Source organism: Nomascus leucogenys, chromosome 20 (assembly GCF_006542625.1).
Source record: "Nomascus leucogenys isolate Asia chromosome 20, Asia_NLE_v1, whole genome shotgun sequence".
Lineage (NCBI taxonomy): Eukaryota > Metazoa > Chordata > Mammalia > Primates > Hylobatidae > Nomascus > Nomascus leucogenys.
The window spans coordinates 8,063,705-8,090,089 of record NC_044400.1 but is presented as its reverse complement, the minus strand read 5'-3'; the positions used below and the strand labels follow the sequence as shown (position 1 = coordinate 8,090,089).

The window sequence follows — 26,385 nt, the reverse complement described above, 5'->3', positions numbered from 1 at the left end:
TTAAAAATTCTACAATTAAATCACATCAAAATGAAATGAGTTTTTTTTAACATCCTAAGGTGTGAATATTTCAGTATTTCTTGCATTTAATTACACTGTTTTAAATTATCTTATTTCAGACAGATGTGGACCAGATGTCTTCAAAATATTTGGTTTTTATTTATAATTCAGAATTTTAGCTTCTTTTTTACATTATGGAAAAATAGTTATATATCAGCAATTGAATTTCTCATTTACTAATTATGTAAAATAAATCTGTAAATTGATCAAACTGCTATATGAAATATGAAAATTACATCATTCAGGAAATCTCATGAAAAATGACATCTGCAACCCTAAATGTGTTAATTCACAATTCAGTCAATATTTTCAGTATCATGAATTAAAACAAATGTATCTTCTAATTAACATTTTAAAACAGCATTTATAATCTTATGAAATTGTAATATCTTATAGAATTAGAGTTCTATAACCATTTAAGTTCTATATCTCTCAGTTTGATTTAGTTCAAATAATAAAGAATGCAATGGTGAAATGTTCATTGCTTTTTAAGATGATGTGTTTTACATACATGTACCATTGGGAAGTTTCTGGATAGTTCTCATAGGTATTACTGCTATGGGCAAGAACAAAGACTCAAAACAGTTTGAAAGTAAAGAATATGCCATACGGCATCTTCAGCCATATCAATCAAATTGCTGCCACCTAATCTATACAATGTTCTTTTAGTCTGATTCTCTAGGAAATACTTAGATGAAAAGATTGGAAACTATATAATACATCTTAAAATGGTAGTATCACCATAGGGAAATCTAGCTATTCAGTTCTCTAAATTTTTCATTTTGAGTTCCAAAATTTTGGCTATGGATACCTAAGAGATCTTATATTTTAAATATGGCTGCTTTATTTTTATTTTTATTTTTGGTATTAAAGTAAAAGTAGATGAGGTTTGGAGTTGGGAGGAGGTTTAATCGGGTAGAGCTGTAGTTCTTAAAAGATTCCAATGTGAGTATTTTCAAAGCAGCAGGCTTTATAAACCTCAATTTTCAGTGTTTTTATACAAGATAAATGCATTACAATCCTGCTGTATTCTTTAGCTATTTCCTATAGGTGGACAAAAGCTTTCATATTCAATAGTTACTCTGCATAAGAACACAAAAGAGATTTGTGTGAATCCCCTCTTTTTGTTTAAACTGTAATATATGGCCAAATGCAAGGTGAGATTTTTTCATTCCCAAAGTTATCCCTCAGAAAAAGAGGCATTTTATACTAAAGTCCTTATAAAGTCTCTCATAATACCAGGCACTCTCTCAATTATTTTATTTTAAACAAAGTACTGTTTAGGGAACACGGATTAGCCTGAAACAACTGATGAGAGTTTTGGATGGTTTTAGCAATCATTCACTTGATGGGACTGGTAAAAACAGAAGCAAAGGAATTTAACATTGAGTTGGTAATTATTTTAGGAGACATGACCTAACAATTCTAAGTGCTGGATGTTGCTGAAAACAAGTATTTTAAAGATCACTAAAAAAAGTGCTGGATGTTGCTGAAAATAAGTATTTTAAAGACCACTAAAAAAAGTAACAGTTAAGTGGTTACTGTAGATAAGTAGTAAGTGGGTATTTTTCTTTTTTTATAGTTGGGGAAAAGATTTCCATCATACACAGTTTCACAAAGTCCTGTACCCCAAGCTACTCAGACTCAATTCCAGATGACAGGTGGTGAAAACAGGCCAGCTGCCTGAAGAGGTGCCACCATTATGAAGTCAAGAATGCATGGAAGGGGGAATTGGGCCAAAACTCCTTCATGAAATGTAAGAGTGGGAAAAGAGCAATACTTCTAAAAATTCTTACTTACAGTATGCATTTAAAGTATTATATATGTCTAAATTACTAAATTACATATTATAAATATACAAGTTTATTTCATCTATGTCATGCAAACTTTAATATAATCAATTTAGTTGAAAAAAATTTGGGGTTTTCTTTTTAGAAAAATGAGAAATTGCCTAATATTCAATTATTAAAGATGTACACAAATATTTGGCTACAACCATATATCAAGGCACAGATGACATTCAATGGCAGAGCTCAATATATTTTGTTTAGTAAAGAACTCATTCTAGCTATCTAATGGATCATCCATAGATTTTACCCCAGAGCCTATGACATTAATGCACCCATTTAGCATACTATGTGAATTTGTCTTAAATTCCTTTCTAGAAAATTTAATGTGAAACTCTCATACATATGATTTTAAAATAAAGCATTAAATACATAGAATGTAGGATTTAAAGATAATATACTGAGTGCCCCTTTCTGCTAACAGCTATCAAGATTAAACATACGTCAATAGTATGCCCCATTCGCTACAACCATATCTGTAGATTTATGGGCTCCTAAACACTCTTATTCTCATCCACTGCTAGTAGGAATATAAATTGAAACAATCTTTTAAAGGGTAATTTGATAATGTAAATAATAAGCCTTAAAATATAAATAACTTTTACCCAAGTAGTTGCAATTTAGGAAAGTTATTCTATAAAATAATTAAAGATGTGCACAGAAATTCAGCTAGAGTATGTTCATAGCAGCATTGTTTATAACGGCAACCATCTGTAAATGACCTAATGGAATGATAAGTAAATGTATTTTGACACACATATATGATGCAATACCATGCAGCCATTAAAAAATGTTGCATAAATATACTTCTTGAAGTAGAAAAATATTCAAGAAATACTGTAAAGTAAAAGAGAGATGACACAGTGGCATGATCTGTGTGATCTGTTTTTCTAAGACAAATGAATGTGTATGTCTAGGAAAGTTTGGGATAGGTATAGAAAAAGTTAATGGAAATTATCTTTAGGGGTTGTTATGTTTCTTTTTTGCATGTTTTCTATTATTTCTTTAATAAACATTTTTATAGAAATCATTTTAATGCTTTTAAGAAATTGTCCATCACTAATATTCCACCATAAAATTACTAGATTTTTTGCTTAGCTCTGTAACATTTTCAGTATTTACAGCAGCATAATTCCTCCTTTCCTATAATCCCTATACATTTGACAGCTGCCAGTCAAGACAACTTAAGTCTTCACAAAATATTCCAGAAGATAAGTCAGGGTCCAAGCTTCCCAACAATTTCCATACTCTTGTGTAGGTAAGAATGAAACAGTCTGGCTGGGAATTCATTCCTCCGCACCACCACTATGGCAGAAGAGACCAGCACAGAAATATTTCAAGCTTACTGGAAGCAGTAGATACAGCAAGAACAGCTTTTATTCCCAAATATTATTCAGAACATTTGAAAAGCATAAACTGTTTCCATGTGTTTTTTATTCCTATATCTGTTCTCTCTCTCTGTTGCCTTTCCAGTTTAGTTTCTTAGAGCTAAATTTCTTCTTATTCGTCACGTAACATTCATTCAGTAAATATTTATTGAGGATTTCTAAGATCTCCGTACTTGTCACTTACACTGAACTGTTATCCTTTCCTATTTTTCCACATAACTTTATACTTATTGAATACAATCTCTTTAGTTTCTTCCCTTGCTTGGGCAGAACACTGGTTCTTTATGAATGCTATAGTGTTCCCAGGAGCATGTCACTCTGGCTTGAGAGCTCCAACAGGAAAGGATAAATGTTACTTGGTTTGTTTACTACTAAGGACCCAGTACCTAGCTAAGTAGTGGTAGATAATACTTGTGTTCATCAGTATCCACTCATTCTCTCTTTCTGAGCACACAGAAGACTCCATCTTCATCTTCTTCCAGTAGTATAAGGACATTGGACTACTTCTGGCCAATGGATTTATGTATGCCACTTTCAGACAAAAGTATCTAAGAGCAGTTCTGGCTACATCTTTCTCTGCTGTGGTGGACCTTAAGACGTCTTGTGTTAAGAGGATTAATTTTAAAGAGTGATGCAGTCTGGGTTGCCACATGGAGGAGAGTTGCCCTGTAAAGCCACCTAAACATGCAGCAGACTTTGAGTAGGTGAGAGAAATAATAGTTTGGTTGGGTTTAAGGAACTGAGATTTGGGGTGGGGGAGTGTCTTCATTACTGCAGCATAATGTGGCCTATCCTAACACATTATCTGTGGCATAAAATTAGCTCCTCTATAAATATTTGTTGAATAAATGAAGGTGTAGGAAAAGCGAGTTTCATTTATAGAGCTCCTGTTACATTCCAGATTCCATGTTAAGCACCTGATCATAATCTTACTTCAGCCTCTCAACCAAGTGGTCATACAAATATAACTATTCCTTCAAGAGCACACAGAAGAGACTGGGTCTGCATCTGAAATTACATCTAATCACTATGAAGTCATTTTATTTTAGGCAGTTTTTGACTTTTTTTTTTTTTCCTTCCCATATATAATCAGAGGAAAAACAGAGTTGGTGCCTTCAGCCCATAGTAACATTTCCAGATCATTAAATCATAAACATTCTTTAGTTTGTTACTTGAGGTTCAAACTCATTGGATAATAGATGGCAATAAGGATATGGAGAAGCAATATGCAATTATGGTCTCTCCAAAACAATGGTATCAAATTTCTTCACCTTTCTGATATTCTGCTAACCTTCATCTTTACTTCCCATTATGAAATAGCACTTCACTCCCAAATCCAGTGATGTGTTCCTTATTCAAAAACATGAGGCTTCTATTTACTACCCTGTGCTAGCTGTTAGAATTACCAACTTCTCCACTATGTTTCAAAGGCCACACATTCTTCACTCCTCTCTGCATGCCTGACGCACCAGGGATCAGCTTTGGTTTCCCTCCATGCCTGCAGCTTCTACTTCCCACATGGTGTGTCATAGTGCTTTGAACGTTAATTCAGACAGTAGTCTCATTAGCCACTGATTTCTCAACTTCTCTGTCTGTTTTGCTCCTGCTCTTGTTTTCTCTCTTTTGGCTACTACCAGTGCTTTCTCTAACCCTACAGGTGCTCCTCACCAACATTTACTTAGAGCTGACAAAGACCAACAACATCCATGTGGCTTTCTGCCAATTGTTCACACTGCATTCCACCCTTTAACTTTGCTTTTTGAGGGAGGGTGGAAAGGACAGTCCAGAAAGAACTGGCTCTGCTTCTATCTAGCAGTAGGCTGGTAAGACCAGCAGATACATTACATAACCGTGTGCAACCTCAGTTTCTTCATCCTTAAAATGGGATAACAATAACTACATTTAAAGAGTCTGTTGTGAGGAATGAAGAAATGTCTGGCACCCTGAATACAATATGCTGTCATTCTCTCCATCTTTTGTATTTGTAGTTATTTTAATGTTATAAATTTTAATCAATTTATTCCAAGTCTACTCCCATGAATCCAGACATTCAAGATGGTAAGATGTTCTATTTTCATTGCTTCAGGAAAGACATGGGCTGGAGGAGAGGGGGAGGAAGTCCCTCAACCAAAAAAAGGAGCAGTCTTCTTGGGTGTTTACAGAAGCTAAAACCCCTTCAAACAGGTACAATAAGTAGGCAAAACACTATGAGAGTGTAGCATGCACCCTCCTACACCGTGTCTCCACTCCGCTTCCAGACACAAGGGACTGATGGAGAAGAGTGGAGGAGAACAGAGCTCTGAGAGTCCCAGAGGCCATGCACTACGCTTCTGGAGAAAGAAGCATGACTCCAGAGAGTGAATGTCTGAGTCTATGTCACTAGGCAGACAGTACTGGAAACAGCCTCAAGAGATTCCTGAGCCATGGTGGGCATAAATTAAGTGTAAGTGTGGCTTCTGTGAGTGTCATGGAAGGATCACAGAGCTGTAGGCAGACAGACAGAAGCAAGGGATCCATCAGCAATGGCCCATGAGGAATGGGGACCAGGAAAATGGAAGACGGAGAACTTGAACTGCTTGAGATTTCTATCATCATATTGAAATGGGCCATCATACAGAAATTAAGTTATCAAAAAATTAAATTCTATATGTATCAGGGTTTCATGCCATCTGCATATTCATACTCTCAACTTTCTTTTTCATAGAACGAGAGGTGTCTTTCAAAATTCAAAGTCCATGAGCACTCTAAGATCTTCCATTTTGCTTTTTTCTCATATTCAGTTTCCTTCCTAAAGTCTGTGATCCTACTCTTACTTCACAATTTGCCATTCATGTATTTGGCATCTTCAAAATACCCCTTTACCTGATAATACTTATCGACAAGAAGGTTTTCAATAATATACTGTTTCTGGGTGACTTTTCACAAATCATTTCACCTTAGCTATGTTCCTCTTTCCTCATCTCCTGGGTTGTCTTTATAGCTTTGCTATTCCCATTCTCATTTTCTTGGATGAAAGTGCTCTCTAATAAAACCAATTCCCACCTTTGCCCTGCTTCATTCTCATGGTTGTTAACGCTCTCTCCTACTTTTGACACCACTGACTGTAATCTGTTTGCTTAGAAATGATCCTTGCTTGGTTTCCAAATACTGTATTACAATGACAACCTAATGACCTTTTCCCCAGTTAAATCTTCCCACTCATTCCATCCTGAAGGCCACCCAGTGAGAACCATATTCAATAAATCATTTTTCCCACTAGGTCCACTCCACAACAGATTTCTTCTAAATCCCTCTACTGCTAAAAGCTTAGACTCCCCAGGTTGTTTCTTTTCAGCAGTGATTTCCAGTCTCACTGGATATTGTATACAGTCATTTTTATTCAGCTGTCTAACTTGCCAATGAATTCCCTTTCTCTGCAACTCTGGCCAGTAAGCCTGTAGAAACCCATGCCTCAAAGAACTGGTGGGCCATGAAGTGTCTTAAGACGAACTGAGCCTTCCCTACTCCTGGGATGTTACTTAAGCAGCAGTCACCATCCCACATAATTTAAAAACAGCACAATGTATGTAATGACTTCCTCTCAGACTGGGGAGACTCTATGGAACTAAACTTTCCTCTCTCCAGTTCATTACTAAGTCTTTCCATTTTCTGTAATCAAGTTTCTCCTTGTCAAATGTGGTAATTGGGGCTGTAAATTCAAACTGACTAATCATTTGGATTTTCTTTTGGATTTAACACTGTTTTCCTCCAAGAAAATGTAGGAAATACATTCAAAACTGCTTACTAGTTATCCTGAGAGCTGCCCCAGCAGTCCAGTCCACCTCCTCTAGTTAGAAATTTCCCCAAGGTCCCGTTTAAGAAACTCTTTGACGTTTGCAAGAATTGTTGTATTTCTACCTCTTGGATAGGAAGATGTATAATTCTTATTTCCTGCTTTACTCTGACAACCAGGGAGCTTACAACCATGTTCTAAAGTGTTCAATCTCAGCAACTATTACATGGAAATCATAGCACTGACAAATACAGTAATGTAACAGAATTTAAAAAAAAAGCAAAACCCTCACTGGATGGGCTCAGTGGTAGAGAAAGGATTATAGAGGATAGAATCAGTGATCCTGAGAGTAATAGAATTTATACAATGTGAACAACAGAAAGAAAACAGACTTAAAAAAAAAAAGAACCAAACTTCAGGGCCTATGGGATAAAAACAGAAGACCCAATATATGTATTATCAGAGAGGGGACTCTCTTATTTTTACAGCTGCACGTGAATCTATAATTATTTAATAAATATTTCAATTTTAACAAAATGCATGTCCATTGTAATAAAATCCAAATAATTGAGAAATACATGAAGTAAGCACTCAAAGCTCTCACTCCTCACCCTGCCTGATCCCACTCCTCAAGTGTAACCACTGCCAACTACTGTTTGGTGAGTAGGCTTCCAGACCTATTTCTATGCATATGCAAACATATAGATTTGTATAAGCATATTTTTACAATACCTTCCTCATTTTATAAACGAGATCAATGTCAGTCATGTAAATTGCATTTTCACCAAATATATAACAGAACATCTATCTACATCAGCACATATAGATATCTCATTTTAAAATAGTTCTAACACATTTCATAGTTTTTATATAAAGTAATTATCCTACTAACGGACATTTAAATTGTTTCCAATTTTTTGATGTTTCAAACAATACTAAAAGTGACATCTAGCTCTTTCTGTAACATTCAGATTTCTCTTTTCTGGAGTTTCCGTTTTTCCTGTTATCTAATAAATATAGCCATTCCAAATCTCTTAGCAAGGCCTCTTTTTTCCATTCCTATCATGTTCATCCTCCTCTGGAACTAATCCATTTTCTTTTTTTTTTTTTTTTTTTTCAGCAAAACAAGGTGTTTTGTTTTCTAAATTTAAGTTCAGGGGTACGTATGCAGGATGTACAGGTTTGTCACATAGGTTAACGTGTGCCATGGTGTTCTGCTGCACAGATCATCCCATCACCTAGGTATTAATCCCAGCATCCATTAGCTATTCTACCTGATGCTCTCCCTCCTCCCCCACCAACCCTCTGACAGGCCCCAGTGTGCGTTGTTTCCCCCCATGTGTCCATGTATTCTCCTTGTTCAGCTCTCACTTATAAGTGAGAACATGCAATGTCTGGTTTTCTATTCCTGCCCTAGTTTGCTGAGGAAAATGGCCCCCAGCTCCATCCATGTCCATGCAAAGGACATGATCTCTTGGAACTAACCCATTTTTAAAGTTTGACCTACTCATATCTGTTACACTGTAAGTTCCTCAAGGGCAGAGGTCATGTTGTTGTTTAACCTCTGGTTCCCCTGTCTATCACATAGTCTAAAAAGTTAGTAAATTGAATTGACTCTAAATCTAGATCGAGTCTCATCTTTGTATTCCTTCCTCCTGTGTGTATTTTGCTATTTATGTAACCAGATGAATATAGAGAATCTTCACTTGATGTCAATGACAACTCATTTATAACACTTAAAAACTAAACTGCTGTCCCTAATCAACTTATCACCAACCTAGCCATTTCTTCTTTCATAAATAATTTGAGGTTTGCTCAACTCCATTTTTATAGTACAATGTTTTCACCTCATACCCTAACATCGCTGAGCTTACGACTCCCTCTGCCAATCCAGTTTCCAAAAGACTGTTACATTATCCTTTCCAACAAGATTTTCCTTCAATATCTCTTAACTATGCACTCACTAGAAACCATTAAAGTGAAATTAAGCTGCCCTATCCAACTTGAAGTATTTCCATCATTCTCATCCTCTCCCTCTGTGCTGTTTGCAACCCCATGCTCCTTTGCCCACAATTCTTGTGTTTGAAACACATTCTCTTTTCTTCTCTGCCACTCCTTGTCCACTGCTTACTTTAAATTTGTTACTTGCAGTCATCCCTGAGAAATCCCATATCACTCTGATTTACTCCTGCACTAACATTCATATACTACTGGTGATTTCATGAATGTGTTCTTGTATATTATTTCATATTTATTTGTATGCTGTCTTCTTATAATTAGTCTGAAAGACCGACACATCAGAGAAACCCTTTGACTCCAGAAGTTGGCAGGTATTCAAAATACGGCTTTAGAATGAATGAATGAATGATAGCTGAATAGAGACATTTATATTTTTAAAACTATGGTAGGATAGGTCTATGAAATGACATGAAGAACCATGCTTTTTTTTTCTTAAATGGAGAATTAAACATGGTTTGGAATTATTAGATGCCGTTCATCAAAATGCATTTCAGTTCTTAATAACAGGTTTTCATATTCAGTTGTGGACATTTTGTCATGTCTAGAAATGACAAGGTCTTCAATCAGATGGGAAAGAATCTTAATTTGATGAGAAAAACCCATTCCAAAACTTGTTTCTGATTTTAAAAATGTTAAAATAGAAATGGACAAAGTGATTAATAAGAAATCCCTCCAATGTAAAGAAAAATGCTGAAATTCTGTTTATGTTTTATGTCTTGTTTCTAGACCCATATGAGACTGCTGTGTTTTTTAGCTGACACAGAGATCTCATAGAAGAGACAGTCTCCCTTAGTCAGCAGCAACTGCTAAGTATACCAGATTGTCATGGCAAATGATTGTGGACAAGGGTGAACACAATATGGAATGTCTGTTCTATCAAGACCTGCTCAGAATGACATGTTCTTGTTGCTACATATGTTGTATTTTTTTTCGTTTTATAAACAGAATTAATTGCATATCTCCTCTCTTCTGTATTCTTACAAATGGGATAAATCTCTATTACTCTACTTAGTCCCTTTCATGATACCAAAAAGAAAAAGTTCAGCCCCAAACCTTGTTACTCCAGTTTTTTTGTGGCTCCTTATTTCAGGTTATTAAGAACTAATCACATTAGGTTCTGAAGGTAGACTAAATACTTGCATGGAAAAGAATAAGGGATTCTGAATATTCTAATAACATCACGTGCTATAAATTAACTATACTGCTCGAGAAAAGATTCTCCAGAATGAGAAGCCTCATGAAACAAAGTCTTAATTAATTAAATATACTTACTGCTAGTGAGTATCAGAACAATTTCTTTTCTTTTTTCTTTCTTTCTTTTTATTTTTGAGACAGTGTTTCACTCTTGCTGCCCAGACTGGAGTGCAATGGCATCATCTCAGCTCACTGCAACCTCTGCCTCCCAGGTTCAAGCAATTCTCCTATCTCAGCCTCCCAAGTATCTGGGATTACAGGCATGCGCCCACCACGCCCAGCTAATTTTTTGTATTTTTAGTAGAGACGGGGTTTCGCCATGTTGGCCAGGCTGGTTTCGAACTCCTGACCATCTCAGGTGATCCACCTGCCTTGGCCTCCCAAAGTGCTGGGACTATAGGCACGAGCCACCGCGCCTGGCCACCAGAACAATTTATTTATAGCAAAGAAAAGAACAGGTAACAGAGGCTGGGTGCGGTGGCCTATAATCCCAATACTTTGGGAGGCTGAGGCAGGTGGATTACTTGAGGTCACGAGTTCGAGACCAGCCTGGCCAACATGGTGAGACGCCCTTTCCTCTAAAAATACAAAAATTAGCTGGGCATGATGTTATGCTCCTGTAATCCCAGCTACTCAGGAGGCTGACTCAGGAGAATTGCTTGAACCCGTGTGGCAGAGGTTGCAGTGAGCTGAGATCATGCCACTGCACTCCAGCCTGCGGGGCTGAGTAAGACTCTGTCTCAAAAAAAAAAAAAAAAAAAAAAAAAAAGAATAGATAATAGACAATAACCAATTACTAGTGAGAGATCATTTTAACAAGTTGGCTTGCTTTAGAGATGGATGTAAACCAACAGGTAGAAAAGAAGCTATTCAAAACCAATAATAAATTCACATATGACTACAATTTTAAATGTATATTTTTTAATCAGAATAATTGAAGTAAAATAGCTTACATGAACAATAAACTTAGTTGACAGAGGGTTCAAATCCTAGTTCTCATATTTAGTATCTGTACTCGAGGGGAAACTACCAAATCAGTCTGAGACTTAATTTCCTCATCTGTAGCAATCTAATAACATTCACTTCAAGGAACAGTTGAGGGGATTAAGTGAAATGATGTATGTGAAACAATTTGCAGTGCCAGGCAAACAGTAAATACACAATAAAGAAAGGCTGTTATTATTATTATTATCATAATTGTTATTTTATTCTTCATTTACTGAATTAGAAATTTAAGAATCTTCTAGTGAGTTTTATAGCAATGATAACTGGTGAAAAAGTAAAGTTTGCCATACTTTATAATCAGTTATCTATAATAAACTGAAATGTGTCATTTCTGAGGTTTTTTTTTTTTTTTTTTTTTGAGACAGAGTCTCGCTCTGTTACCCAGGCTGGAGTGCAGTGGCGTGATCTCAGCTCACTGCAAGCTTTGCCTCCCGGGTTCACGCCATTCTCCTGCCTCAGCCTCCCGAGTAGCTGGGACTACAGGCACCCGCCACCATGCCCAGCTAATTTTTTGTATTCTTACTAGAGACGGGGTTTCACCGTGTTAGCCATGATGGTCTGGATCTTCTCACCTCATGATCCGCCCGCCTCGGCCTCCCAAAGTGCTGGGATTGCAGGCGTGAGCCACCACGCCCAGCCGAGGTTTTAATGTTTACCTTGAATTATACATACTGGCATCTAAAGTATCAAGAGTTACATATGCAAATTACATAGTGAGCACTCAGTAAACCGCCATTTTTATTTATAACACAGTTACAAATATCATTTACAGCAAAACTTCTATTTGTGTAAAAACATATATATGTCCATAACTGAGTTTTTCTTCTCAGGATTACACCTCTAATCTTGTCAAATGCCACCATTAATCCAGCCACCAAGCCACGATTAATGCAGTCACCCTCATATCGATCATCAATCCTTGACCCAACTGCTAATTACCACCAAATATGTCTTTCTTTTCCTGATAAGGATGTTCATCATTCCTTCTCATGATGTTTATAACATTGTACCAAGTCACCTTCATAGAAAAGTGACAACTGAAGTTGGGAGAGTAAACTGTTATTTTCCCCTTCTCTTAGGAGTTACCTCGAAGCAACAAAAACTAGCAATAGAAGTACAAACATCATCTTTCAGAACACTAAGATATCAAAAACCCTAAATCACATAAGAGGTGAAAAAGCTGCCAAAGATAATGAAGACCAAATAGATGTGCAGGTGGAAGTGGAGAGAGGACACCCTTAGATTTTCAGAGAAGGCCAGCAGATGGTTCTCTAAGGGGAAGGGTACTCCTTGAGTGCAAGACCAAAAATCCTTCCTTAGCAGAGAATCCACAGGGATTGCAGGTTGCTGGTGCTAAGAGTTTCCCTGTGCCTGTGATATGGACAGGAGGCAGGGAAATACTGTGTCCCTGGCAAGGGCTCCACCCTCAAGCCTGGACCTGTGGCTCAAAGTGAGAACTATCCCTGTTTTCCCACCTGAATGTTGCCTTTTGGCTCACCCTGCTCCCTATCCTGTGCTCATAAGAACCCCAGACCCTAAACTCAGTGGACACACACACACACACACACACACACACACACACACACACACACAGAGAAGGGAGAAGTGTCTGAACATCAAGAGGAGAAGCAGCAGCTGGAGGTTGGAGACTATGGTCAGAGAGGAGTTTGGCTGGGGATGGCTGAGCTCCAGGGAGAGATTACCTTCCTTTTCCACCCACTTTCCAGCTCCCCTTCCCACTGAGAGCCACTTCCACAACTCAATAAAGTCCTCCACATTTACCACCCTTTAATTCATTCACGTTACCTGATTCTTCCTGGACGCTGGACAAGAACTTGGGTACCAAGAGGGCAGGGTGTAAAAGGCTGTCACCCTGACCCTCTATTGAGCTGGTTAACCTTAGCCATCTGCAGATGGCAAATGCTAAAAGAGCACTGATTATAACACACACCCTCTGGCGCTCTGGGGGTCACAGACACCTCCTCCTGGACAGTAGAGCTAAAAGAGCATTGTAACATGCTTGGATGCTGCCGTGGGGCCTGAACAGAGCCTGTCTCCGCAAGAGAGAAGCAACCGGCTGGTTCCAGTGTTCATTCACTCCAGTTCCCACACCCCCTGGCTTGTGTGCTCCTTCCCATAAGGGACTGAGCACAGTGGCTGAGTAAATGAGCCAGCCCTGTTGCAAGTCCTGCAAAAGGGTCAAGGGAACTCTCCCATTTCACCTGTTTCAGTCTTGAGGAACAGAGCATGAAGTACTAAGGAAACAATCAGTAAGAGAAGCCATTTTTTGCAAGAAGTAATAATCATATTTTCCAGGAGGATTACGTAAGTACATTGGCTGGTACAAGAAATAATTTTCTTCTGACTATGCAGTTCACTCATGTTCATGGAATAAAGTGGCACTAGAAGTTGAATTTCCCATATAAATCTTAAAATAAAAGTAACCTTTTAAAAGGTTTTAGAAACCAGAAGGGTTTAACTCAAATTTCATGACAATATATTTTCTTTTTTAAAAATGGAAACTGTATCATGCTTTCTAAATGAGAAACTTTATTCCAAGATTCAGTATCATGTGTATATTATATTAATTTACAATGCTATTTGCTTTAGCAAAATGCTCACATATACTATAGAGAGCACTATGTATTTAAGGAGCAGAACTAAGAAATTAATTGTTCATTTTTTAAGCATAGAGTTTCTTCAGTATTTATTCTACTTTTCCTTTACATCTTTATAGTTTTAATATTTTTAAAAAGTTATTTAAACTTAAAAGCTAGTGCATATGTTAGTACATTTTAGATTTGGGAAGTATTTAAATGAGGTACAATTTTAACCATTTAAACTAAAGAAATTAGTAGTTTAATATCTTTGTTGCATTTATAGTACCAGTAAGTAATAAATGCCTTGTATTGAGTGTTTTCATCTGCTAATTGGGTTCTCAGTAGTAAATCCACACCAACTAGAGGTTTTAAGGGGTCTCCTCTTTACTTGAGTATCAATTACCTTTAGGAAGGATGCCAGGCAGACCAACTTTATATTCAAAACAATCTCTAACAAAACATTGTGGTATAGCTCAAGAGTCCATTTAATTGGAATTATTTTTTACAGTGTATTATTTAAAATGTAAAAATTCGGGACAACAGAAAACTCTCTTACCTCATCAGAGTTTTTGGCCTCAAAAAAATATATTCTTACCTGAAGTCAGGAATTCATTCGATGGAGGAGAGCTGAGTACTTCATGTGCCAGACAGACTTTGTACAAGATATTGGAATACGTTCATAATTAATGAGAACAGGAGACACTCCCCTCAAGGAATCTAAATTCCAATCAAGGAGAGAGGCTGCCCCCTCTTCCACCACCTTCTATGATGTTAGAGCTAAGGAAAGTCAATTGTTCACCAAATCACATCTATTACTATTTACAATGTCTGAAATTCTTTCAGGCTGGAGCCTTTTCTAGGTATAAGTAGTACCATCTTAGCAAAGTACTTAGTTCAAAGCAGGTTCATCCTAAATATTATTTGATGGATAGATGGTTAGATGGATAAGTGAAAATTCCCTTTTTGGGTTTCATTTTGGAAAAGCAGGACCTCTTTCAAAATGTATAAACCCTTGGGGACATAACACATTAAGATATTAGCAAAAATTTACATGTTACTGTGCTTTAATCTAAAAATATACAAATGTATGTGTGTATCTCCTATTCTTTTGGGACTAATTAACAGACCACTAAGAGAATGTAAGTTTAGATGGTTAAAGGAAGATCAGGAGGGGAAAATTTTGCAATGCGATAAGTGTATATGGAAGGTAAGAATTGTGTGAAATATCAAAAAAGGAAGTTTTGGGCACCTGGGCTAAAGGTAAAAGGCTCACACCAAAAAGAGGGTAAATAACAAATAAAAGTGCAACTGGGCAGTGCCTGCTATGGAAAAACTTCTCCATTTCACATTTGTTGAAGGCTGGTTCTTAAAATGAGGATTAGGTCTGCAACAAGTTACGCATTTATTTTCTTTTTTTGAAGTTGTTCCTTGTTTTATTTTATTTTATTTTAATTAATTAATTAATTATTTAATTTATTTTTTATTATTATGCTTTAGGTTTTAGGGTACATGTGCACAATGTGCAGGTTTGTTACATATGTATCCATGTGCCATGTTGATTTCCTGCACCCATTAACTCGTCATTTAGCATTAGGTATTTCTCCAAATGCTGTCCCTCCCCCCTCCCCCAGCCCCACAACAGTCCCCAGAGTGTGATGTTCCCCTTCCTGTGTCCATGAGTTCTCATTGTTCAATTCCCACCTGTGAGTGAGAACATGCAGTGTTTGGTTTTTTGTCCTTGTGATAGTTTACTGAGAATGATGATTTCCAGTTTCATCCATGTCCCTACAAAGGACATGAACTCATCATTTTTTATGGCTGCATAGTATTCCATGGTGTATATGTGCCACATTTTCTTAATCCAGTCTATCGTTGTTGGACATTTGGGTTAGTTCCAACTCTTTACTATTGTGAATAGTGCTGCAATAAACATACGTGTGCATGTGTCTTTATAGCAGCATGATTTATAATCCTTTGGGTATATACCCAGTAATGGGATGGCTGGGTCAAATGGTATTTCTAGTTCTAGATCCCTGAGGAATCGCCACACTGACTTCCACAATGGTTGAACTAGTTTACAGTCCCACCAACAGTGTAAAAGTGTTCCTATTTCTCCACATCCTCTCCAGCACCTGTTGTTTCCTGACTTTTTAATGATGGCCATTCTAACTGGTGTGAGATGGTATCTCACTGTGGTTTTGATTTGCATTTCTCTGATGGTCAGTGATGATGAGCATTTTTTCACGTGTTTTTTGGCTGCATAAATGTCTTCTTTTGAGAAGTGTCTGTTCATGTCCTTCGCCCACTTTTTGATGGGGTTGTTTGTTTTTTGCTTGTAAATTTGTTTGAATTCATTGTAGATTCTGGATATTAGCCCTTTGTCAGATGAGTAGGTTGCAAAAATTTTCTCCCATTTGTAGGTTGCCTGTTCACTCCGATGGTAGTTTCTTTTGCTGTGCAGAAGCTCTTTAGTTTAATTAGATCCCATTTGTCAATTTTGGCTTTTGTTGCCATTGCTTAAAATACTGGCAAACCGAACCCAGCGGCACATCAAAAAGCTTATACACCATGATCAAGTGGGCTTCATCCCTGGGATGCAAGGCTGGTTCAGCATATGCAAATCAATAAATGTAATCCAGCATATAAACAGAACCAAAGACAAAAACCACATGATTATCTCAATAGATGCAGAAAAGGCCTTTGACAAAATTCAACAACCCTTCATGCTAAAAACTCTCAATAAATTAGGTATTGATGGGAGGTATCTCAAAATAATAAGAGCTATCTATGACAAACCCACAGCCAATATACTGAATGGGCAAAAACTGGAAGCATTCCCTTTGAAAACTGGCACAAGACAGGGATGCCCTCTCTCACCACTCCTATTCAACATAGCGCTGGAAGTTCTGGTCAGAGCAATCAGGCAGGAGAAGGAAATAAAGGGTATTCAATTAGGAAAAGAGGAAGTCAAATTGTCCCTGTTTGCAGATGACATGACTGTATATCTAGAAAACCCCATCGTCTCAGCCCAAAATCTCCTTAAGCTGATTAGCAACTTCAGCAAAGTCTCAGGATACAAAATCAATGTACAAAAATCACAAGCATTCTTGTACACCAATCACAGACAAACAGAGCCAAATCATGAGTGAACTCCCATTCACAATTGCTTCAAAGAGAATAAAATACCTAGGAATCCAACTTACAAGGGACGTGAAGGACCTCTTCAAGGAGAACTACAAACCACTGCTCAATGAAATAAAAGAGGATACAAACAAATGGAAGAACATTCCATGCTCATGGGTTGGAAGAATCAATATTGTGAAAATGGCCATACTGCCCAAGGTAATTTATAGATTCAAGTTACGCATTTAAAATGGCCTCCAGTTGTGAGTCCTGGGCTCTGGCACAAGAGATGAGAGCTCTTTCTATGACCTTGAGTAGGGGCTGGGGATATCAAGGTGCCATCAACTTCACTGCAGCCCAAGTGCAGCCCCAAACACCAGGGATCATGTACACCAGACTATTCATCTCGATTTTAGAGTTACAAATGGAAACGTAAAGACAAACACTATTTCCATTTCTAGCTGAGTCTTTCTAGACTCCATGAATACAGGTTCACATTCAGATTAAATCACTGTTCTCCTTTGTAACATATGTGGCTCAGGAACTGGGAAATAACATATCTAATGGAATCCCTCTTTCAATTATCCTCACTTCCTCAGTGAAGTGTTGCCTGACATTTCCAGGCAGAATTAGTTGCTTCCTCTTTTGGGTTTTCACTTATTATGTTGTACTGCAATGACTGGGGAGTTCTCTGAGGCAGAAGTCTCAAAAGAAGTTATATCAATACATGTGTAGAAGGATAATATTTGAAGTATTAATTTGTTTAATGTGCTTCCTCTCTTGGTATTTCCTACTTTGCATCCATTCCTCCCTTGCTTCCCAGCAATAAGGGCAAGGATATTGTATAGTCTCTGCCCTTAAGGTAGGGTTATTAAACAGAAATGCGACGAGAAGACAATTATTTATTTCTACTTTAAAATCCTGAGGCTGAGTTCTAAACAACAGTTTTGAAGAGTAATACCCAATAGGTTTTTTCTCAACACTCTTCCTAACCCTCCCAAATTCCCGCATCCCCAAAAAACACAAAAAAATCTGTGGGCTGGGAAAGGTGAGTTGGAAAGACTATCAATACTCTTGATTGGACACCCAAGGCTGAAAACTAGGAAAAACAGGGTGGCAGAGAATCAGTTCGATGGAAGAGTGACCATGGCTTGTGTCTTTTCCTCTAGAACCCAAGGAGGCAGCAGCTTTGCAGGCACTCCTGTGGCAACCAAGGCATGGGAACAATTGAGGAACATAAATAGCCTGGGTCAGGGAGGACTAAAAGCAAGCTTGCTGTTTTCTCAGGTCTATGGAAACAGGAGAGGAACCACATTTTCCAAGCCCTTGGGTGAGATAAAGGAGTTACCTGATACAGCCAGCATGACATAGGTGGTGCTGCGTCATGCTGAGGAGTCCCTGCAGTGCACACTGGCATGAATCATACAACCTGTGGGCAGATGGGAACTTACAAGAAGACACCAACACTATGAGGTGATCACCAAGAATCAGGCAGGTCAATATTCTTTTTAGAGGATACCAATGTGGCCATATGCCAACTGAGACCAAGACATCTTCCTTGATGCTCCTAAGCATTCTTAGAACTTAAGCTGAGTTAAAGAGGAACACAGATTAATAATAGCAGCAAAAATGTACACAGGATAGCTCTGATATGAATCAGGAACTTCTTTAAGACCAGTGGTTAGATTAAATCATTTCATCTTTACAACAACTCTACGAGGTAGGTATCATTCTTCTATTTAATTTATAGAAGAAGAAACTAAAGCTTAGTGAGGGTGAGCAACTTGCCTACGCTTAAGGTGTTCAGTGGTAAAGGACGGAACTGGGATTCAAACCGGGCAGTCTAGCTGCACAGAATGTGCTCAAACACTACAATCTGGCATATATGGGCACTGGGGAGGCCAACCTCCTTACCCCTTGTAAATATGTGTTGTGAACAACTGAATGAGTGAATGGTTATGGCTTGGGTTCCTTGTATTTGGTACTATAGTTCAAATTCATTTACCATGGTTCTTATGCTAAATTAAAAATATTAATTCTTTCATCTTTCAGATGCCCTTTTAGGGTCACAGTACTTGAACATGTTTTGAAATAAATGACTTGTATATAAAATATCTTAGGGAATGAGTGTGGCTTGCTTTTACTATAATTTAACTTAAGACATTCCTACTGATTCACCTTTCCCCAGCCCAAATCTGATTTTGAGATATTCTGTTTTATTATTACCTCTTATTTACATCATTTACTATAATTATCTTAGTCAATCTTGGTGTTTTTAATACTTACATATCTAAATCCACATACTTAAGGCTTTCTATTTCCTACTCTATCTCCTATATTATATAAAAAATTTAATGTAATATAATTTAATTTTTTAAATGTAATAAATCCATTCATAGAACTGACTGGTGATAATCATAAAGCTAAAACACTAAAAAATTTAACAATATAAAGCTTTGTTTTATTTAACTCCCAAAGAAGTATGGTCAAGATAAACAGAGACTCAAGGAGGCAGGTTTACGTAAGACAGAAAGGGACATACAGGGTAAGTCCCCTTCCCAAAACGCCCATCTCCTCCAATCACCAGCCCTCAAATGTCATGGCAGAGAAAGCACGAGTGGTCCTTAAAGAATGATGACGATTTGGCAGACATGGAGAAGGAGCGACGGCATTGCAGGTAAGGAGCAGAACATGAATAAACGCACTGAGCTGGGGAAGAAAAAGGTAAACATACCCTCATACTTCCTGGCTGGAGATACCCACACATATACATGCATATATACATGCATATATATATATATGTACACATACATACACACACGTACACATATATGAATATTTTTCAAGAACTCTTGAGATTTGACTAGAAGAGTGAGATGTGGCTATACTGCAGAGCAGGAGTTGCCAAGTGATGGTCATGTTTCATAATCACTAAAAGTTCAGTAGGGCTGCATGCCCCTTATGGAGTGGTGATGCTCTCCAGTTTACCATAGTTTCCACCCAGCCCCCCTCTCTCACTACCAGCCTGGTTCCTGGAAGCCTGTGAATCTACTGTCCCTGAATCTATTATCCTTATTCTCAACCCTGTGTGTTGCAAATCTTACAAAACTGTTAAAAATACCAATACACACTGGGTTTCATTTCAGACCAAATGAATCAGAATCTCTCAGTGTGGGGGCTTGCACATGGGTATTTACTATGTGCAGTCAGGGTTAAGCACCACTGTCCTATAAGGTCTTATCTGCTAGATTACGGTAATTCCTTAAAAAAAAAAAATTCTCCTGCAGACCAGTAGTTCTCAATCCTGGCTGCACAGTAGAGTTGTTCAGGATGTTTTTTAAAAAAGGATGCAAGAGCCTGCTCTCAGAAGTTCTAGTTTAATTGGTGTAAGGTAGACAGACATTCTTAATTTGGGAAAAATTCCTCATATTAATGGGCAGCCAGGGTTGAGACCACTGATAAAGAGAGTGAAGGCCACAGAAGGACTCTGAACAAAATGACATGAAGAAGGTAATGGGTTGGGATAGTTACCCTAGATATGAATTAGAGGGTGCCAAGGTCAGAGAAGAGAAAATTAGAAGGCTCTTAAGTAGTTTAGGTTTGCATTGAGAAGGACTGGAACCAGGAGAATGGGACATCAGTAGGATGGAAAGAAAAGAATGCATGGGAGAGATGTGAAGATGGCTGTTATTGCTACAGATTAATAAAATTCTCCTGTAATTTCCTTATCTCACACTGGGCTGGTAGCTTCCTTAAGCACCTGACAGAGGCAAACACACATCCCCTCAGGAGAAATCCAGATACAATTCAGGCAGGTCTCAAAGAATTTCCCATGATAAAATTCCAAAAAACATAGGCTCACATTTAAAAAACACACAGGAAACAAAGCCCCATAAGCAAAGACAAACAAGGCAGCAGACCCACAAAGCTCTCGGATACTAAAATTATCAAACATGGAATACAAAAGTAGTATGTTTTAAATGTTTAAAGAAATAAGAGACTAAATATGTAAAGAGCAAGGCACTATTAAAAGTGACCGAAGAGTTTTGAAAAAGTCACAAAAATAAATTTGAGAAATTTAAATAAATCATTAAAGTCAAGGGATACAATTAAAAGCAGGTTCAACATAGCTTAAGAGAGGATTAGCAAACTCAAAGATAAACCTGAAAAAATTATCTAGAATCCAGAATATATTATAAAAAGACATGAAAAATATGAAAAAAAAGCTTAAAAATATGATAATAAGAAATATCTAGATCCAGATTCCAAAAGGAGAGAAGAGAGAGAATGAGGCAGAGGAAATACCTGAAGATATAATGGTAAATGTTTTCCAGGATGGATGAAAGGTCCAACTTAAAGATTTAAGAAGTCTGACAAATTCCAAGTAAGATTAAAAGAAGTGGATTTCTAAACATTATCACAGTGAAGGTGAAGAACACCAAAGACAAAGACAAGATCTTTAAAGTGGCTAGAGAGAAAACCCTGATTAAATAACTTCTCAATAGCAAAACAAAGCTGAGAGACTACAGTCTCAACCTACAGCTATAAACTCAGCAAAAATATACTCAAACAATAACTGGGAGATAAAAGATACTTTCAGATGACACTGCCACCAACAATCCCTCACTAAAAGCAATTCTTAAAGATGTTCTTTGGGCAGAAGAAAAGGTCTAATATATAAGAGGCAATCATAACTAAAGAAAGAGGTAGATATGTGGGTAAGTTTGTATATTAAAATCACTTGGGTAATTACTTAAAAAATCAAAATAGTGTTTAAGTTCCAAACAGGAATATGGAATGAAACACATGGTAATTATTTATCAAGAATAGTAATGATATCCACCTTGAATTCCTAACTGGAAAAAAGAAAAAAATGAAAAGATATTAACAACAACAACGGAATAGTAATTACTTATGCATGGTAGATATCTGCAGTGAGTTTTAAAAATTTCTTTATTTGAACTTTTCTGTATTTTTAAAGCCTTGATAATGAACATTATTAATGTTTATGTGAAAAGTTACTTATTCTGTCTATTTCTCCTTCATAACATTTATCACAGGCAAATTTTTATTTGATTAATATTTACTGTAAGCTTCAAGTGAACAGAGACTGTGTGTGTGATTTTTCCTCATCATTACATCTTCAGTGCTTGATTCACTTCCTGATGGTAATATATACTCAAAAAGTATAAAATGAATGAATGAACAAATGAATAACTTCATAGTGATTGCACATGGTGCTTGCATAAGCTTGAAAAATGGTCCCCCAAAAGACATCTGCATCTTAATCCTTGGAACTCATGAATGTTACCTATTACATGGCAAGCAAAAAAAAAAATAAAAAAAGTGGGGGGGGGGACTTTGAAGATATGATTAAGCATCCGACACAGGGAGATTATCTTTGAACATCTGGGTGGGCCCTCAATGCAATTGCATGTATTCTTATAAGAAGGAAGCACAGGGAGATTTGACACAGACCAAAGAGGAGAAAGCAATGTGACTGGAGGCAGCGAATGGAGTGATGCAGCCACAAACTGAAGATTGATTGGTGGCAGCTACCAGAAACTGAGCCTCTGGAAGGAGTGAGGCCATGCTAACACCTTGATTTCAGCCTGGGTATACTGAATTCTGACTTCTGGCCTCCAGAACTGGAAGAGAACAAATTTCTGTTGTTTTAGGCTGCCAAGTTGGTGGTAATTTGTTACAGTAGCCATAGAAAGCAAATATAGTGTTCAAGTGAAGAGGAATCAAACAAGGTAATAATTTGGAGCTGAATGTGAGGGAATAAATGTACCATTCATAAACAGGAGTATAAAAGAGTTTAGGGGAAAAAAAGCAGGGGTTTGCATTTAGATGTGTTTTATTTTAGAACATGGCAAGGACACTGGAAGTATATGGAGGCCATACACCCGTCTCTCTTCCTGTACTATGGGCTCCTAAAGGTTATACTTTTCATCTTTGAATTCCTGGTAGCCCCCTAACATACAGCCCTTCAATACATGTTTGGGACAACAGGCCCATTAAGACTGACTTTTTATGCTGAAGACACTTGAAAGAATGTCCTATATTAGGTTTATGGACAACAAGGAGATTTTAAACATCCAGACTACATTTAATTGATTATGGTGGCTAATCAAGAGTTGACTATATCTAGTACACAGTATGGTGCCTGGCTTTAGAAGAAGTGGCTCAATAAACATTTTTAAATGAATGAATGAATCTAAGAAAAAATTAGTAGGTATTTAAAATGTGATCTGCCTGTTTTTAAAAAACTTAAACATATATTTATCAGATAACTCAGTGATGCCACTGCTAGGTATCTAATTCCCCCAAAGTGAAAACATATGTCCATATAAAGACTTCTATGCAAATGTACCAAGAGCATTATTCTTAACAGCTAAAAAAGTGAAAACAATCCAAATGTCCATCATATGACAAATGAATAAGCAACAGGTGTTTGTTATACCCATATAATGGAATATTATTCAGCATTAGAAAGGAAAGGACTACTGATACCTGCTACAACATAGATGATCCTCAAAAACACTATTCTAAGTGATAGAAACCAGACGTAAAAGACCACATATTGTATGAATCAAATTATGTGAATATTCAGAAAAGGCAAATCTATAGTGAGAGCAAGTAGATTAGTGGTTTCCTGGTTCAGGGGTGAAAACAGGGTTTGACCCTAATAGGGTAGGAGAATTCCTTCTAAGGTGATGGAAATGTTCTAAAACTGGACTGTGGGATAGTTGTGCAACTCTGTAAATTTACTAAAAATCGCTGAATTGTATATTTAAAATAGGTAAATTTTTTGACATATAAATTATACCCCATTAAAGCTGTTTTTAAAACAGTACTGTGCTTAAAAATATGACAATTATACGGGCAGAAAGTGCTTTTTACCAAATCATATCTTTAAAACTATATCACTCCTGCTAAAATCTTTAGCGAAGGCTCATGGCAGCCATCTTGTTAAAAACGGAAATAATTTGTGATATTTACAGTGTGGGTGCTTGATGTAAGAGCCTCAAAAAAAATTCCATCCAGGTTTAGTAATACTCTAACTAACAATCATAAAAATGTGAAGGGACATTTGGTAGCCTTTTATAGACTTCATTTACAAGGCAGATGCTGCTCCTTAGAAGTGTTTGCTCTGTAGTTTAATTCCATTTTTCTGTACAGTATGTACTTGTTTTGGGTAGGCTGAAAATGAAGATGAAAAAAGATGACTTTATTTAGCTATTTCTTTTCTTTTTTTCTCGGAGAGTTAAGAAAAAATTGATTTTAACCAATAAGAGACAGTGGGCAAAAGTGAGACTCCCATGTGAGCTAATGAAGTACTCTATATTATTTACTACTAAGAATAGCTAATGTTTAGTAAGTGCTTACTCTGTGCCAGGAACTGTGCTAACGCAATTACATATATCATCTTCTTTAATCCTCAGAACAATTCTGTAATGTAGTTGACATTATTCCCATCTTATAAAGAAGAAAACTGAAGTTAGAGAGTAGATAACTTGACTGAAGGTACAAGACTGGTAACTGTGACAGCCAGGACTTACACAGAGACTCAGAACCTACTATGCTATAACTATAACTAGGCTATAATTGCTGCCTATGGAATTAGTAGAAATACAATGTTTAAAATCAGGAAGCTTAAAATATATTTTAAACCTGTTTTAAAGGAATTGTACATATCTACGCTGATAACTCCCAAATTTCTATCTTTAGTTTTGACTGCTCATCTGAATAACAGGCTTGAATATCAGCTTCCAACTTGAAATCCCCACGTGTGTCTAGAAGATCTCTAACTTAGTATGTCCAAATGCAAACTTTAAAAATCGATCTCCCCAAGCGTTCTCCATCTCAGTAAACAGCACCTTCATTTACCCACTTACTCAGGCCCAAATCTTCAAAATATATCCTGACCATTTATAATTGCCACTGCTACTGAGAGGCGACAGCGTGCTGGCAGTCCTCACAGCCCTCGCTCGCTCTCGGCGCCGCCTCTGCCTGGGCTCCCACTTTGGCGGCACTTGAGGAGCCCTTCAGCCCACCGCTGCACTGTGGGAGCCCCTTTCTGGGCTGGCCAAGGCAGGAGCTGGCTTCCTCAGCTTGCAGGGAGGTGTGGAGGGAGAGGCATGAGCAGGAACGGGGCTGCGTGGGGCGCTTGCGGGCCAGCTGGAGTTCCGGGTGGGCGTGGGCTTGGCGGGCCCCGCACTCGGAGCAGCCGGCCGGCCCTGCCAGCCCGGGGAAATGAGGGACTTAGCACCCTGGCCAGCGGCTGCAGAGGGTGTACTGGGTTCCCTCCAGCAGTGCCAGCCCACCAGCACTGTGCTCGATTTCTCACTGGGCCTTAGCTGCCTTCCTGCGGGGCAGGGCTCGGGACCTGCAGCCCACCATGCCTGAGCCTTCCCCCACCTCCGTGGGCTCCGGTGCTGCCCGAGCCTCCCGGACGAGTGCCACCCCCTGCTCCACAGTGCCCAGTCCCATCGACCACCCAAGGGCTAAGGAGTGCAAGCGCACGGCGCGGGACTGGCAGGCAGCTCCACCTGCAGCCCCAGTGCGGGATCTACTGGGTGAAGCCAGCTGGGCTCCTGAGTCTGGTGGAGATGTGGAGAACATTTATGTCTAGCTCAGGGATTGTAAATACACCAATCGGCATTCTGTATCAAGCTCAAGTTTGTAAACACACCAATCAGCACCCTGTGTCTAGCTTGAGGTTTGTGAATGCACCAATTGACACTCTGTATCTAGCTGCTCTGGTGGGGCCTTGGAGAACCGTTATGTCTAACTCAAGGATTGTAAATACACCAATCGGCACTCTGTATCTAGCTCAAGGTTTGTAAACACACCAATCAGCACCCTGTGTCTAGCTCAGGGTTTCTGAATGCACCAATCGACACTGTATCTAGCTACTCTGGTGGGGCCTTGGAGAACCTTTGTGTCCATACTCTGTATCTAACTGATCTGATAGGGACGTGGAGAACCTTTATGTCTAGCTCAGGGATTGTAAACGCACCAATCAGCACCCTTTCAAAACAGACCACTCAGCTTTACCAATCAGCAGGACGTGGGTGGGGCTAGATAAGAGAATAAAAGCAGGCTGCCCGAGCCAGCAGTGGCAACCCGCTCGGGTCCCCTTCCACACTGTGGAAGCTTTGTTCTTTTGCTCTTTGCAATAAATCTTGCTACTGCTCACTCTTTGGGTCCACACTGCTTTTATGAGCTGTAACACTCACTGCGAAGGTCTGCAGCTTCACTCCTGAAGCCAGCGAGACCACGAACCCACCGGGAGGAACGAACAACTCCAGACGCGCCTCCTTAAGGGCTGTAACACTCACCGCCAAGGTCTGCAGCTTCACTCCTGAGCC

At 38.2% G+C, this 26,385-nt stretch overlaps 1 protein-coding gene across 10 annotated transcripts in view; it reads right to left on the bottom strand.

The window, feature by feature from the left end:
* Positions 1-26,385, bottom strand: part of GTDC1 (glycosyltransferase like domain containing 1) — a 453,744-nt gene that overhangs the window by 89,061 nt on the left and 338,298 nt on the right. The gene's annotated exons all lie outside the window — the stretch shown is intronic.